The following is a 17,607-nucleotide window of genomic DNA, read 5'->3' as shown; positions in this document are numbered from 1 at the left end:
GCTTACTCCTGGCTGTGTGCTAGGGAATAACACCTGGCAATACTCAGGAAGAACATACGTGGTGTTGGGGAGTAAACTAGGTTTGGTCCTGTGCAAGGCAAGCCTGCACTAAATGCCTAAATGCGTGCATCACTCTCTGGCCCCTCAAAAAGAAAGGACATAAAAGAGCTCTTACAAATACATTTAGGAGTTTGTGGATTCACTTGAATGGGAGGGATGCCTCACTAGAAGAGTAAAAAACTATTTTTTTTTCTTTTTGGATCACACCCGGCAATGCATAGGGGTTACTCCTGGCTCTGCACTCAGGAATTACCCCTGGTGGTGCTCAGGGGACCATATGGGATGCTGGAAATCGAACCCAGATAGTCCGCATGCAAGGCAAACACCCTACCCGCTGTGCTATTGATCCAGCCCCAGAAAACTATTTTTTTTAAAAAACTAGATATGCTATAACTAAAAGAAAAAAATCATTAAGAGACCTGTGTATTTTTACTGGACAGTCTTAACAGTTACTTTGATTTTACAGAAGAAAAAGAAATTGTAAGTTGAAGAGAAAGCAATATAGCATTCCAAAACTCAAGTACATAGAGAAAAAAAAAACCTGAAAATAAGAGTAGAATCCTATTGACTTGTGGGATAATGTGAGGTGATCTATAATCCAGAAAAAACTAGAAAGAAGAGGAAAGAATGTGAAGGAGAAAATATCTGGAAAAAAATCCAAAATGGGGCGCTGTGTTGCTTGGGTCACATCCAGCTCTGCTCAGAACTTACTCCTAGCTTGGTGCCCAGGGATCCCTCCTGGTGGTGCTAAAGAGAAGCCACATATGACATTGGGGATCAAACTGCAGCCAAACATACAAAGCAAGTGATCTAACCTTTGTACTATATCTCTGACCTTAAATTCAGGTTTTAGTAAGACATGTTAACTCATTGATCTAAAATCTTCAATAAATTTTAATCAGAATAAAAATAAAGAAACCCCATTAGGCACATTATAATCAAGGTTCTGAAAACTAAGAATCAAAAGTAAAATCTAAAGAGCAGCTAGAGAGAGAGAAAAGCAAAAGACTCATTCTGCTCTGAAGGAACAAGCCAAAGAAAATGCAATAGCAGGGACAGAGAGATAGTACAGTAGGGAAGGCATTTGTCTTGCATATGATGTACCTGGGTTCAATCCTCAACATTCCATATGGTTCTCCCAGCCCTGCCAGGAATGATTCTAGAGAGAAGAGTCAGGAGTATTCCCTGAGCACAGCTGGGTGTGGACCCAAACAAACAAAAGTACTTTTTTAAAAAAAAACAAAGAAAACACAACATCTCTAACATGCTGAAAATAATAAAAGCTGTTCACTTAAAATTAGAAACTTAGTGAAAATATCCTTCAAAAGTGAAGATAAGTGAGAGAGAGCACAGCAGGTAGGGCGTTCACCTTGCATGCGGCTGACCTGGGTTTGATTTCTCCGTCCCTCTCAGAGATCCCAGCAAGATACAGAAAGTATCCCGTCTCCACGGCAGAGCCCAGTAAGCTACCCATGGCGTATTCGATATGCCCAAAGCAGTAACAACAAGTCTCATAATGGAGACATTACTGGTGCCTGCTCGAACAAATTGATGAGCAATGGGATGACTGTGAAGTGAGAGACAGAGGAATAAAGAGAGGAAAAACATTTTCAAGCAAGCAGCTGATCTGGGATCCATCATAATTAATAAAAATTTAAATTAAATTTGATCAAAAAATTGTCAATTAAACTTAAGTAAAAAAAAGGAAAAAAGGTCAAACCACCATAAATTTTATGTGGTCTCCTGAGCATCTCCAGGAGTGTTTCCTGAACGCAGAGCCAGGAGTAAACATGAGCATCACTGAATATGATCCAATTGCCAACTCCACCCCACCAAAAAAAGAATTTTTAAGTTCAGATCTTCAATTTAGGAGGTGCTGCTTCCTGATAAGACTGCATAAGTTAAAAGTATCATAAATCAAAATTGCATGTAATATACCTAACCTGCTGAACAGCATAATTTAGCCGTAGCCTACATTAGTTATGTTTAGATTACTTATCTTAGCCTGCAGTTGGGGAAAATCATTTTACACAAAATCCTATTTTATAAAAAAGTATTAACCACATAATTTAGTTCATCAAATATTATACTGGAAGTGAAAAAAATCATCTATAGAGCACAGGTTGTTTATGAAACTGAACGTATGTCTGACTGGAAGTTGCAACCAGTATCTAGTGCCCACCATCAGGAGAGTGTTGCATCACAGCTTGTTTGCACAGCTTGGAAAAAAAAAATCAAAACTCAAAATTCAAAACACAGTTTCTTTCACACAAATGTAAAATCAAAATACAATAAGTCAAACTACCATAAATTGGGGACAATTCCTATCCCATTATATTTCCTCTATTGGTCTAAAATATGTTAGTTTTATTAAAATTATATATTCTTCAGAATATACTGTGTCCATATTATGTCACTGCACATATACCAAAACCTCAAAGAGCTATATGCCCTGTTCTTCAGTTTGTCCTTATCAATAACTATTGTTAAATTTCTATATAAATTTAAACTATATGTTAAATTTTTACTTATCTTAAAAGATTTATAAGTTGTTACTATATTGGCTTAAATATTCAGTGGCATTTGGATCAATTAAAGTTGATATTGGAGCAAGCTTGGAAACATCTCAATTTACTCTCTGTTTACTGTGTTTTCCAAATCTAGTATGTAAAATCCTGAAGTCTGGCTTAGCATCTTAACTATCTGCTGTGTTGGATGAAGTGATCCTTCAGAAAAGTCAACACTGCTGTCCCAATGGATATGCCTCAGAATCCCATTTTTGTTTAAAAAAAATTATCTTTTGTTGTTTTTTGCTTGGGAGCCCAAAACCAGTCCTGCTAATGGATTACTTTGGGAGGTCTCAGGCTCTGTATAGGGTGCTGGGAATTGAACCTGGTCAGTGACATGGAGAACAAGTGCCCTACCCATTGTACTGTCATTGTGCCTCAGAATCTCATCAAAATTTCAATTGAAAAAGAGGAATATAGGGGGGCTGGAGTGATAGCACAGCGGGTAGGGCGTTTGCTTTGCACGCGGCCGACCCGGGTTCGATTCCCAGCATCCCATATGGTCCCCTGAGCACCGCCAGGGGTAATTCCTGAGTGCAGAGCCAGGAATGACCCTTGTGCATCGCCAGGTGTGACCCAAAAAGCAAAAAAAAAAAAAAAAAGAAAAAGAGGAATATAGTATGTTAGAGAAGTGGAAAATACTGGCGAAAGGATGAAGAAAATGAAAGCCTTTGAAATTTTTCTTTTAAAATTTCTTTAAGCTTTACTTGCTAAATTTAAAGGACGCATTTCTTTTTAGGAATCAAAGTGTAAGGCACTTGGGAGTTATTTCAACTAGGAAGATGCTGAGAGTCATATTTAAATTGTTGGTAAATATGCTATTTTGGATAGCAAAATCCAAATACTTTGTTGAAATCTCTTGGCTTAACACTTCTACTTCCTCATTAGATTATCTGGAATGGGAATAATGATTTGGGGGGAAAAATGTGTCTTTGATGGGTTTTAAAATACCTTAACATAAGAAATTATATCTTGTAATCTAATTTTTTACATATAAAACTCATATTACATTAAATCTGCAAATGGCATCTTTGGATGAGAATTATAGACAATAATATGCTATATTTCCTAATCAAGTAAATGTTAGTAGTCATTGTATGTCCCCATTAAAAATGTATTTACATTGTACTTTATGTCTGTTGCCGATGTTGTGGATGTCTCCCTTGTACAACAGAACGGTCCTGCTGGTTTTTCACTGGGATGGAAGCTTGCATTCAGACAGGTATTGTGTGAAGAGCCGAGCCAGTGTATTGACGAGTACTGGTGCCTGTTGTTTGTCGTCTATAAGTTGTTCACCTGAATAGAATAGGCAGAACACTGACATGTAATGTGATTTAGAGATTACTGCTAGACCAGAGATGTTACTGACTGGATTCCATGGGATGTCGAAAGACCGTGTGGCTGCCCACCTACGAGATGGTCAGACTTCTTCGTCAAAACCCTGAACAAATGGTTTGAGGCTCTTCGTGTTCCTGGAGCAAGCAGATACCATTGGGCTACACTAGCACATGACAGGGATGAATGGAGACGTTACTGGCGCCTGCTCGAGCAAATCAAAGATCAACGGGATGACAAGTGACAAGTGACATTGTTTCTACTATTATCATCCTATTTTTTGTAGTTGTAGGATTTCTATGTTGTCATATTACAAAACCATTTATTCTTTAATCATACATTAATGTTGGGGAACAGTTATCCCCAACATGCCAGGACACGTTGCATACCGGGTCAGGGAAGGAGCCTGGCTACGGGGCAAAGGAGGATGAGCTTGTGGACAAATCCCTCCAGGAGCAGTTGATCACAGCTCACTTTATTGCCAAATACACACATTTTTTATAGAGGGTCTTGGCTAACAGGAAGTCCAATCACATAGAACTTAAAACTCTTGGCCTATCACCTTTTCCTCTCTGCTTTGTCCTTGGCCCAACCCCTTTCAAGGCTGTGTTTTGCGGCAAGGATGATTTGTTTAAGGTGTATGTGATGGTTTCTCCTATTTTTGGCAGATATGACTAAGGGATGGAGTGAGACTGAAGGCTGGACACATGATGTAGGTACCCTGTTCTGCTATCTCTGCCTAGTTATTCCCTCTTGCAAAGTTCCACTTCAGGGCTGCTTTGCAAGGTTGGGTGTTTTTCACTCCTGTGCTTGCTGCCCTGCTCTACACTTTAGTTTTATTTAGTCTATTCACAAATTATGACTTTAATGTACTCGTTAGTATTTAAGTTTGTGATTTCTTAGCTATTATAGTTGTCTTATACTTTGGGGGGAGTTTTATGGACTTTATTGAGATAAGTAAGCAAAAATCAAGTCTTGTGTGGACCATCTATTCTGAACCATGTAAACTTAGCAGAGAATTTGTCCGTTAACATAATATGTAGTACTGTAGCACTGTTGTCCCATTGTTCATCGATTTGTTCAAGCGGGCACCAGTAACATCTCCATTGTGAGATTTGTTACTGGTTTTTTTTTTTGGCGTATCGAATACACCACGGGTAGCTTGTCAGGCTCTGCCACGCCGGAGGGATACTCTCCGAGAGGGACGGAGGAATCGAACCTGGGTTGGCCACATGTAAGGCAAATGCCCTACTTGCTGTGCTATCACTCCAGTCCTGTATAACATAATATATATAACATAACATAATATATATAATATAAAACAATCCAACAAAATATAATTTTCTGAAACATGTGCCAACTAACATAGAGTCAATCAATTTTCCCTTTCCCAAAATGTTTTAGAAAATGAGTCTTCACTATTCACTCCTCAGTGGAATTGCTTCTTATGATTCATTGTCACTGTCATCCCGTTGTTCATCGATTTACTTGAGCAGGCACCAGTAATGTCTCCATTCATCCCAGCCCTGAGATTTTAGCAGGCTCTCCTTACTTGTTTTTCCCAACAACTGGAGGCTCTTCTCAGGGTCAAGGGAATGAGACCTGTTACTGTTACTGTGTTTGGGACATTAAAATTTTTTCTTTTTATTAAATAAAAATAATTATTTTCAAGTTTTGTGCAAAAATATGGAACAATGACTAGTTTCTTTCAGCTATCATAAACACACAATGTGATTGATACATATACACACATATGTTTTTCTATGTCACTTTTATTTTATTCATTCACTAGTGAGTATACATATTGTTTCCATACCTTAGCTACTATAAATAATGCTGTAGTAAAGATGAGAGTATAGTTATATTTGAAGGACTGTAATTTCATTGACTAATGAGTGTTTCTTTTAAGAAAGGTGTCATGGAACCTATTAAGTAAAGAAACATGGAACAACAACAAAAAAAAAACACTAAAACTGCAAAGAAAGTCCACAAATGATAACTTGTGCTCTTTACCATTATATCTCACACCACAGTGATCCTAAAGCCACATTATTTCCAAAAAATGAAGGACTATGGTACACAGTAACATGTTGGAAACATTTTTAAAAAGCTGGCACTTTTGGGGCCAGGGAGACAGCTCAAAGGACTGGAGAGCATGTTATGCATGCACAAAGCCTTGTATTAAATCCCTGGCACTTAATGCCCTCCAAGCAAAAATACGGGTAGCCCTAGAGGCTTCTGAACACCATCAAGTACAAGTGACTGCTTTTCGAGTACCTCTTGGTCTCATGGTTTAATGCTCAGTAGAGGAGGTATGACTGGGAATAGTCCCCAAGACCCAGAACATAGTTTGGGAACTCCCCGCCACTTCACAAAATCAGTCCTTTTTATATCAATACTGTACTTTACTAGTCTATGCCAAAAAAGGGTAATAAATGTTGAGATGGCTCCAATTTTCTATTTTATACTGAGAGTGATTCAGATGTTAACTATGTTTCCATTCCAATTATAGAAAAATAAGGCAAGCTTTCTGCTCTTACAAAATTATAATATCCAAAGGGAATAAAGACTTAAAGTGTCACTTGTCATCCCGTTGATCTTTGATTTGCTCGAGCAGGCACCAGTAATGTCTCCATCCATCCCTGTCATGTGCTAGTGTATCCCAATGGTATCTACTCGCTCCAGGAACATGGTTTGAACTACTGCTCAAACCATTTGTTCAGGGTTTTGACGAAGAAGTCTGACCATCTCCTAGGTGGGTGGCCACACGATCTTTTGACATCCTGTGGAATCCAGTCAATAACAGCTCTAGTCCAGCAGCCATCTCTAAACTGAATTACATGTCCGGCCCATTTGATTTTCGATGCCTTGGCAAACGAGACAGCATCCCTGATTCTTGATCATCGACAGAGGTCGGAACTCCGGATTCCTTCTCTCACTTGAGTGAGACATTATATTCCTAGCATAGCTCTTTTGATTCCTCTTTGGAATACCCAAACAGCGTTCTAATCCTGTTTTATTAGGGGCCAGTCTCTGTGGCCTATGTTAGTGCAGGAAGAATGGTGGAGTCGAAAAGATGTGCCCAGAGCTGGAAGTTCTTGGTCCTCTTAACAAATTCTTTGATGCTCTTGAAGGTGTTCCACACTGCTCTCTTCCTCCTGCGCAGTTCTGGTGCCAAGTCGTTCCTCATGTTGAGTTCTCGACCCAGGTACACATAGCTGCTGCATTCGGAGATGTTCGTTCTGTTGAGAGCAAATGGAATGTCAGGGACTAGTTTGTCTTTCATGAACATTGTTTGAACACCCTGTTTGGCCAGGGCTTTGATTACTGCTTCAGTCTCAACAGAATCAAAGACCTTCTTTAAATCGATGAATGTTAGACAGAGCAGCACCTTGAACTCTCAAGAAACCTCAATGAGCTTAGTCACCATGTAAATGTGGTCAATTGTGCTGAATTCATTTCGGAACCCGGCTTGCTTGCATGGTTGTCCTTCATCTAGTGTTCTGCCTATTCTGTTTAGGATGACTCGAGTGAACAACTTGTAGACGACGGACAACAGGCAGATTGGGCGATAGTTGCCAATGTCGTGGATGTCTCCCTTCTTGTACAACAGAACAGTCCTGCTGGTTTTCCACTGGGATGGAACTTTGCATACGGACAGGTAGCATGTGAAGAGCTGAGGCAGTGTATTGATGAGTACTGGTGGCAGATTCTTCAGGTGTTCGGGTCTGAACTTGACTGGATCGGGTGCTGTCCTTTGTCTTTGCCGATGAAATGGCGTGTCGGATTTCAGAAGGGAGAACATTGGGAATGATACATTCATCCTTTGTAATTTGGTATTTAGGCAGGTGGACGTGGCTGTCAAAGAGATCCGAGTAGAAGTCGTGAATAATCCTCCTCACTGCCCTTCTGGAAGATGTGATAGATACATCAGGACATCAGAGGGCAGTCATCTTGGTCTTGTAGTTGGAGAAGGACAGGTGAGCATTGCAAATACTTTTCCCAGCGTCTGCCGCATCAGCCAACACTGCTGCTCTTCTCTCTTTGAGGTCTTCCTTTATCACTTCTTTGCACAGCTTTCGAGCTCGGACGTTAGCTTGTGGTTGCCTGAGGCTCGTGCCAAACCACGTTGGCAAATGAGCTCGAGAGTTTCTGAAGACAGGCGTCTGTTTGTGGCTTTGCCACTCTTGGCATTCCTCGTGGAGGTCATGGAGGTGCTGAACCAGTCGACTGTATTCTGCAACATCTTCCCATGTTGCCACAATAGTGCCAAAGAGTTCCCAGTTGGTGGTCATTCTGGAAATTCTCTTCTTAAACTTAAACTTTGCAATCCTTTCTCCCTGCTCTGTGAGGTAGAATTTTGCACGAAGGAGACGGTGGTCCAATCCCTTTTGGAAATTTGAGACATTTGTCAGGCAAAACCGTCGATTGAATATGATGTGGTCAATTTCATTGTGGAACTGTCCACCGGGAGACTCCCATGTCCAATGTTTAGATTCAGCCTTCTGGAACTGTGAGTTACCATGGATGGTCTTGTCGACATGATGAACTCAGACAGTCTCTCACCCTATTTGTTCCATTGTAGGCCATGGATCCCAATATGGAGGTCTTGGTGCAACCTTCTCAGTCCTAGCTTGGCATTAAAATCACCAACAATGGTCTTGTAGAAGGTGTGGTCTTCTTTATAGAACTTCTCCAGCTCCATGTAGAACTTATTAATTTCTTCTTCATCGTAGAGTAGAATTAATATATGTAAATATTTTTTCTTCAATTATTCCTATTTTTTTGTCTATTTTATTTGTTTGTTTTGTTTTTAGGCCACACCCTTAGATGCTCAGGGGTTACTCCTGACTCTGCACTCAGGAATCACTCCTGGTGGGTGCTCAGAAAACCATAAGAGATGCCGAAGATCAAACCTAGATTGGGTGAGTTCAAGGCAAATGCTCCACCCATTGTACTATCATTCCAGCCCCTTCAATGTATTTGAAGTAGTGCAATTCATGGCAGTAGTATTATAATTTTGAGGTTGTGATATTTGTATGTATATAGGTAATTATGATCGGTTCTAATTATATCATAACTTTGTGTGTGTGTGTCTTTTGGGTCACCCCTGGCTATGCTCTGGGGTTACTTCTGGCTTTGCATTCAGGAATTACTCCTGGTGGTGATCACGGAACCATATGGGATGCTGGGGATCAAACCCAGCTTGGCCATATCCAAGGCAAATGCCTTTCCTGCTGTACAATCACTCTGATTTCTTATCTTATATTCTTGAACACCAGAAATTCTCAGCATAGAAGAAAGAAATACTGATGTCAGAGAGATATAGGTTGTATTCTTGGATTTGAATTGGAAGTATGAAGCAAAATTCAGTTCTCATGTCTCATATACTGTATGTCAAACCATGGATTCTGTGGTCAACTGTCTGTCATCAGCCAGTGCACACAGGAAAATGAACAGAATTATTAAGTTTTATGGTGATATTCTGTTAGATTAAATACCCCCCAACTTCAGGTTATTATTATTTTTAATAAGATTCTTTTTTCTGTTTTGGATTAATGAAGCAGAAGCACAAGCTGTGGACTCTCTGTAAATAGTTTTAGTTCTAGTGAGACTGTCCTCAATGAGCATATTAGTCAGGATAGTACATGTTATATTAGTTTGATAATAATTGCACAGAATGATTGCAGGAAGACCAACTCATTTCTATTTCTTATTGACTATTCTTGGTTGATGAAATTCCCATAAGAGCTTATAGTATTAGCTTAAACCATGTGAAACTGCTACTTGAATAGGCAATTTTGTATGATTTTTTCAGAAGACACATTCTAATTAGTTTTTTCTACATATAATACATAAAGTATTTGTGTATTTTCTACATAAATACACAAATACTTTAAATTAATACATCTAATTAGAAGATTAGAACTTGAAAGGCAAAACTTTTTCTGTTCTCATTCTTGCTCTTGCTTTCAACAAAATGGAGACCATTTCCAGAACATCTCCAGACACTTGCCATTCTGTATCTTTCCACTGTTGGGTGGTAAACAATTTAAATAACCCACAAATATGACTTAGGTGGGTTAAAATCATTTCTAAATCATCCTATGTAGAAGAAAACTCTGTCACAAAATGTATTAAAAGTATTGAAGTATTCGATATTGAATTATTGAAGTATTCCTTTTCCCTGTTCCATATTTCTCCCCTTATACTTTCTTGTAAAGGATCTGTAGCTGAGATCCTTTTCAGTAGTAAATGCTTCAACAAACAAAAGCAGCTTGGTCAAAAAGTGTTTTTAAAAAGACCGATTTTGCAAAATTCTGTTCAGTTAAGTGAAATTTCAGTTATCATTCCTTATCCTTAAAAGTAAACACATTTGATTAAATCATGTCAATCAAATGTATTTGCATTCAAGTGTTCTTATGTATCGGTATTCCTGCACGGACTTAAAATTCTATTGACAGAAAATGCCCAATTCCTCACATTATAAAACTCCAAGCAATTTCAGAACATGGTGTACAGCACGGGTTTTTTTTTTGGTTTGTTTTTAGGGTTTATTTTTCTTGCAGGGGGCCAGAGAGGGTGTAATCTAACCAAGGCTGATCTTGTTTTTCCTTTATTCTTTAAGTCAGAAGCAATTCCTTTTTATTTCAGGATTAAGCGGCTGTAACATTGCCATCAGTCGCTGAGGCTCCTGGTTTCAGCATGTCTCCTTGGTTCTCAGCCAGTCCTGCATGTTCAGGTAGCAGCTGTGACTGGGAGTGCCTCTCTAGCCTGCATTCCTTGGCCATGAATTTTGCAGCCGTGTTTATCTGATGAAGACCTCCCCGCACTGAATTGCTCAAGACATTGTCACATAAACCTTAATGAATGATGTGGAAAGATACTGAATATTTTTCCTCCTGGAATGCCAACCAATACTAAATTTCCTACTCCCTGGCTGATCTGATGCTGATCTCGTGAGACCCGTCCTTCAGGCAGCAAATTCTAAGAGGATGCCTGTAGTCTCCTCTGTGATTCTTTTCAGAGAATGTTCACAAGTTCATTTTGTCCAAACTTTGACTCTCACTTCTCTTCAGAAATTATTTACTTCAATTTATGCTCTTAGTCTACAATGAATATTTCCAAATCCAGCAAAGCCCTCTCCCCTGTTCTCAATACCATGGATTTCAGGTAACTTGGAATCTCAAGAAAGTCAAGCAGAGCATGACTTTCTCATTATTTTGTTTGTCTTCATTTTCCTTTTCCAAACCATGTAACAAAAAGTCCGAGAGAGGAGACCCTAGTAAAACCATCCATAGAAAAACAGAAAAGACTAAAACACAAGAAAAAAACAAACCATCGGGACAAAAAAAAACCTTTGTTGCTTTCAGTAATCCAGATAATTTGCCTTAACGTGTTCAGCAGACTCTAAATCATCTGTTGCAATCTATGCCTCCTCTCCTTTCCTCTGCCTGCCCTCTGCTGGAACCCGCAAAGAGATGGCCAGAGCAGGACACTGGAAAGGAATGTGGGGAAAGCAGGGACTTGTCTGACTGCAAAATGAGTTGGTGAGTCTACAACCTAGGACTTGGAAGCTCCTTCCCACACACTTTTGAAAAACTAACAGTCTCCTTATAAGACCCCCTTATTGGTTCAACCACACACAGGGATGTGATTGTGTCTGTCATCATGACATGGGCCTAATGACCTTGTGTGTTCTTCATTTCTGTGACTGTATCATCTCCACAACCATCTAATAGAAGCTAACTGGACAAAACAGTACCCTTTCCTAAACACAAATGCTCTACTGCTCACCAGTCCTTCAAAAGGCTTCACCATCTTCTTATGTAACAAGGACCTGGCAAGACGATCAGATTGGTAATGCAATGCAGGAGATAAGTTTGAAACTCTAGACTGGTTTCCTGTTTTGAAGGACTGCAGGATGTGACTGTGACAGCTGCTGAGGCAGCCCATTTGCCCTTGGAGAGGAGAAGCAAGAGTGTCTGATCACAAGATGACTGACCCTCCCCCCACCACCTCCTGCTAGCGTGGCATGGCCAGTCCCTCCACCCCCTCCTGCTTTTAGGTGCCTAGATGTTATGAAAAAGAGGAGGAAAAACATGTGTTTTTGCCTCTTTTATTATTGAAAGAAGGCACTCTCTGAGGAAACAGAATCCATTAGCTGAGTACATTTCAATATCTATGGTTAATTAATTTAGGCAACTTTAATGTGCTTTTATTATGTAGCCTTTTAAGAGCTGTTCTGGTAAATGTCCATCCCATAAATACTAGCACTACTTTACATGTTTGATATCCTTTTTTGGAAGGGTGACTCTGAACTATTATCCAAATATTAATTTGCACACAACCCTACACAATGTAAATGTGTTTGCTCCTAGTTTAAACATTGTCCAATATAGTTTGCAAATGGGGGAGCTGTTCAACATTTAAGTCAACACATAAGATAGTCTGGTTGCCTTCCCAAACATAATTTTGTAAATTATTTTTCCCATGCTATGAACTGAATATTGATTTCCGTATTGTTCTATAAATACTAGACTGAATTTCTAGATGAAATAGCAGTTAGCCAATAAATCTTTCATGTAAAATGACATTTAAGTTTATCATATGCATTAACATTATTCCAAACTGAGATCTCATAAATTTTTTGGTTTAAAAATGTCTGATGATAACAATGGAGAAATGCTGAGTTCCCATAGCAGTTTTTGAAAGGCAGCATGTCTTGTGTTCTGGGCATATGTTTAACTGAATTATAGCAAATAATCTCTATGATTTCAATTATATCCCCACGTTTTAAACTATCTACCTTATGACTTGACTCTATTGGAAGTCAGCATTTTACAAAGGAAATACTTAGGCATGGAGCAATAGGACAGCAAGTAGAGCAAGGCTAACCCAGGTTCTATTCCTGTCATCCCTTCTGGTTCCATGACAACCACCAAGAGTAATTCCTGATTATAGATCGGGGAGTAACCCTTGAGCATTGCTAGGTGGGTGACCCCTCCCCAAAGGAAAATATTTAAATTTCACTGCTTAAGAGGTTGTTAATTGTGTGATCTCCAGGTGGTTAGGAAAACCCCAGCGGCTCTCTCTCGATGCCTGCATTTGGTGGTCTCGAGCCACTCCCCAAACCCGGGACAGGTGATGCCATGAATGGATAAAGGAGGAAACAAGGGCCAGGCTGGTTGGTGATCAGTTGCCATTTATTCCATTCTCCCCATGCACCTGTTCCAATCTCCCTAAACTCCCTGTTCTAGTCTCATACTGCCCCTCATTCCTGTCTCCTCCAGTCTCTCCCACTCATCTCTCTGCACTCCCACCCACCCTCCTGATCTCTCTTTAGTCTCACCCAACTCCCCTGCATTGGGGGTAGCATATCAAAATATCAAAAGCCTTTCCTGATCGCTGATCAGGCTCAAGGGTGGAAATACCACGTAGGGGTGTTTCTCCTCTGCTTGGTCCAACAACTTAATTAACATCTTAGTTCGGTGCCGGCCGACATTTAAGCACAGAGCCATGTGGGGACGCTCCTTTCCAGCCCTGCGCGAGATCGACCCCAGAGGCAACTGAACCACTTTGGACACGAGCGGCGCCCCCAAAATGCCTCCAAACTGTGTGCTCGGAGCTTCTGGCCCAGGCGCTGCCGGCGAGTGATGCAATTACCAAAAGAATTTTCCCTGGACTTCATATAGAAATCCAAAACCGAGCGGCTGCGGTAGCAGCCGCGCAACCTAATATCTCTTGATTGTCAGCAACGTGTAAATGTTCCTTTTTGGCAGGGCTTACCGTGGGGGGAAACTCCAAACAATGGTACTGAGTTTTTTGTTGAAGGGTAAAAGATTGTAGCGATAGAATTTTAGGCAGAATTTTCCCTGGACTTTATATAGAAACCCAAAACCGCGCGGCCGCGGCAGCCTAATGTCATCTAATCATCAGCAATATGAAATGGTTCCTTTGTAATGGGTTGGACTTTGGGGGGACCATAATAGGGTTAAAGTTTGTAGCGACGTGTAGTTTCTGGCTGTACTTTCCCTGGACTTTATACAGAAATTCAAAGCCGCGAGGCCGCTGCCATGGCCGCGCAACCTATTGTCATTTAATCATCACCAATATGAAATGGTTCCTTTTTAACGGGTCGGACTTTGGTGGGAAATCCTAACAAGAATAGTAAGTCCTTTGCTGAAATATTGAAGGCTACCAAGGTGGTAGCCATCTCTATAGACTGAACTAAGCCATATCCCTACACCGGCTGAGAAGAAATATCCTTCTTTCTCGGGAAGAAACGCAGCGTGGCGTTAACCATAGTATGATGTCCATTAAGCTGATATGGACCTGGTGGTGTGGGAATGGGATACAAGGGAATAAATTATTATGTACTAGGAACAGCGGGACGCTGGTGGAATCTCGAGCCGGGGCCGATACCAGCGTATTACTTTTGGTTCCAGAAACTGCTTGCAGACATTCTACCAGACTATCAACTAAGCCAGAGCCCCATGCTGGCTGATGACGGGAAATAACCATCTTTTTTGGTTTGTTTTCCCTTTGTCAGGCAGCGTGGTGATTACTAAACAGGCATGATCTCGGTGGCGCGGGACGAGGGGGGAAAAAAATAGAAAAGTTATGTAACAAACAGCGGGACTTAATATCTCTACATTCTCTGCAATGGAGAGCCATCAAAAGCTTCCTTGACAGTGGGACTGTCTTCTCTTTTTTGGGGGGAAACCCTAGCAACAATAGTGAGTCATGTGTTGAAACATGGACTGTAACCAAGATAAAGCGTAAAGGAAGTGAAACTTATCACTTACAAGGGTGGGGACTGGGGGGGCGGGAGGGGGCGGGAGGTATAATGGGGTGGTTGGTGATGGAATATGGGCACGGGTGAAGGGAAGGGTGTTTGAGTATTGTATAACTGACATAATCCTGAGAACTATGTAACCCTCCACATGGTGATTCAATAAAATTTAAATAAAAAAAAAATTAACATCTTAGTTCTACATCTTAATGTTAGTTATTTTGTATGGACACAGTAAGAGATACATTAAGCTTTTAGGGTGACTCACCTGGGGAATCTCACTATAGATCTCAGACTACAGTGCTCAGGCCAGATTAATCTTTCTTAACCCTAGCAGAGTCCTAATCCACCTGTTACTTTTTGGATCATGACAGAATTTGTCCATGACCATGCTCTTAACTTATAGTTAAGTATTATGGCACTTTGGCCTGGCCCATTTAAACGCCAGGGTAGCTCACAGTTTGCCCTGGGTCCATCCAGTCCCTGGGTCCAAAAGGACCCTGCTTTTGGAGTGCTAGGAAATAAGGGTAACTGAGCTTAAGTCAAGAGAACAGATGCCCCAGAGTGAATATCATCCGGAGTCAATTAAACCTAAGTTACAAAAACATAGCATTAACTGTCTTCTTGTGTCTATAAAAGAAGAATATTGCTCTGAATTAACTATGCAAAGGACTTAAGGAGAAGAGAAAAGCAAGATAACAGTCTGATTAGGAGACAAAGTGATTGACTGGTTGGGGAAGCAGAGAACAAAGAAAGGTTACAAATAAACACAGAGGAATATGATCACTGTGATGGGAGTAACCCAGTAAACCTAAGCTCCTTATGGCAAGGCTGAAAGGACCAATGTTATCCTACAGTTAATAAAATTAATGTCCACTTAAAATCATTTTAATTAAAAAAGTATATTAAATATATATCAGCATTATGGGCTGGAGCAACAGCACAGTGGTTGGATGTTCGCCTTTCATGTGGCCGCCCCGAGTTTGATTCCTCCGCCCCTCTCGGAGAGCCTGGCAAACTACCTAGAGTATCGAGCCTGCGTGGCAGAGCCTGGCAAGCTACCCGTGCGTATTGGATATGCCAAAAACAGTAACAATAAATCTCTCAATGAGAGACGTTACTGGTGCCCGCTCGAACAAATCGATGAGCAACGGGATGACAGTGACAGTGATCCTATATCAGCATTAACTTATCCATTGTTAGCATATGAATAGCGCCTGGAACCTATCACATGTTAGGTATGCATTGAAAATGTCTTCATTTCGAGCCTCCGCCAGGGCCGGGGCTCTGCTCCGGCCGGCCGGGTTTTCGGCCCGGGTGCCCATGTCTCTGCAGAGCCGGTGGATGTGCAACGAGCGGGAACCAGAGACAGCTTTAGAAATTGGGGTTCCAGCAAATGCTTGCACCCGTGTATGGAGACTGTGAACTAAGCTTTTGCCCCACGCCAGCTAATGGAGGAAATAACCTTCCTTCTTGGTCTCTCTCCCCTCCGGGAGACGGTGTGGTGTCCGACATTTTGTGGGTCCGTTGAGAAGGTATGAACTTTTGGCGCGAGGAAAAAAAAAAAATGTGTGCTTTGAACTTGAAACAGCCGCGGGATACAGGGCCAGCCCCCGCCAGGGCCGGGGCTCTGCTCCGGCCGGCCGGGTTTTCGGCCCGGGTGCCCACGTCTCTGCAGAGCTGGTGGATGTGCAATGAGCGGGAACCAGAGACAGCTTTAGGAATTGGGGTTCCAGCATCTGGCAGAATTTTCCCTGGACTTTATACAGAAATCCAAAACCGCACGTCTGTGCGACTTTACATTTATAATTGCCAGCAATGTGAAACGGTTCCTTTTGAACAGGTCTGACTTGGGGGGGAAACTCCAAATAATAACAGTAAGTTTTTGTTGAAATATTGAATGTTTTTAATGTAGCAGCCAGCTCTCTGGACTGTGAACTAAGCAAAAGCCCCATGCTGGCCAACGCGGCGTGGTGTACACCATACTATGAGGTACTGGAAGGAGGATGAGGGGGAAAAAGGAAAAAAAAAAAAGGGAAAAGGAAAAAGGGAAAGAGAGAGAGAGAGAGAGAGAGAGAGAGAGAGAGTGTTATGTACTTGTAGCAGTGGGGCTACATATATCTTCATTTCCAGCAATGAAAAACTAATTATCAAATGTAGTAGGTCTGTCTCTCTTGCTTGGAAACTCTAACAACTATAGTGAGTTTTGTGTTGAATTATGGAATGTAATCAAGGTAAAGAAAAAATGAAGTGAAATTCATTAGTTATACAGTAGGGGATAGGGGGTGGGGGCGGGGGGTATACTGGGGTTTCTGGTGGTGGAATATGGGCACTGGTGAAGGGATGGGTGTTTGAATATTGTATAACTGACATATAAACCTGAGAACTTTGTAACTTTCCACATGGTGATTTAATAAAAAGTTTAAAAAAAAAAAGAAAATGTCTTCATTTCTTTTCAAATTACAAGAAGAAAACTGAATTTTTTTTGAAGAAAAAGCTTAGATATTTAAAATGTTCATCTCTATAGAAACATTGCATATTTTTAATATATTAATGGAGAAAGAAGCCTATGAAGACTCAAGTACCATGGACCCATGAGTATCACAATATAGCTTATGACAAAATTGTGACAAAAAGGAATAGACATGGTTTTTGTACCCACAGGTCTCATAATCTAATGAATAAAATAAACTTAAAGTAGTTCATAATGTGGTTTCCTTGAAGTTATTTGAAATAGTAGTTATAGCTTGATGCACATAAAGTTTTCTCTATTGTCTGACATTTAACTTATGGATTTTGCCTTGCTCTTCTTGCTTGTATAAGTCAAATTTATACAAAAAGTGGGGTTGC

Source organism: Sorex araneus, chromosome 5 (genome assembly GCF_027595985.1).
Source record: "Sorex araneus isolate mSorAra2 chromosome 5, mSorAra2.pri, whole genome shotgun sequence".
NCBI lineage: Eukaryota > Metazoa > Chordata > Mammalia > Eulipotyphla > Soricidae > Sorex > Sorex araneus.
Note: the sequence above shows the minus strand (reverse complement) of the source record.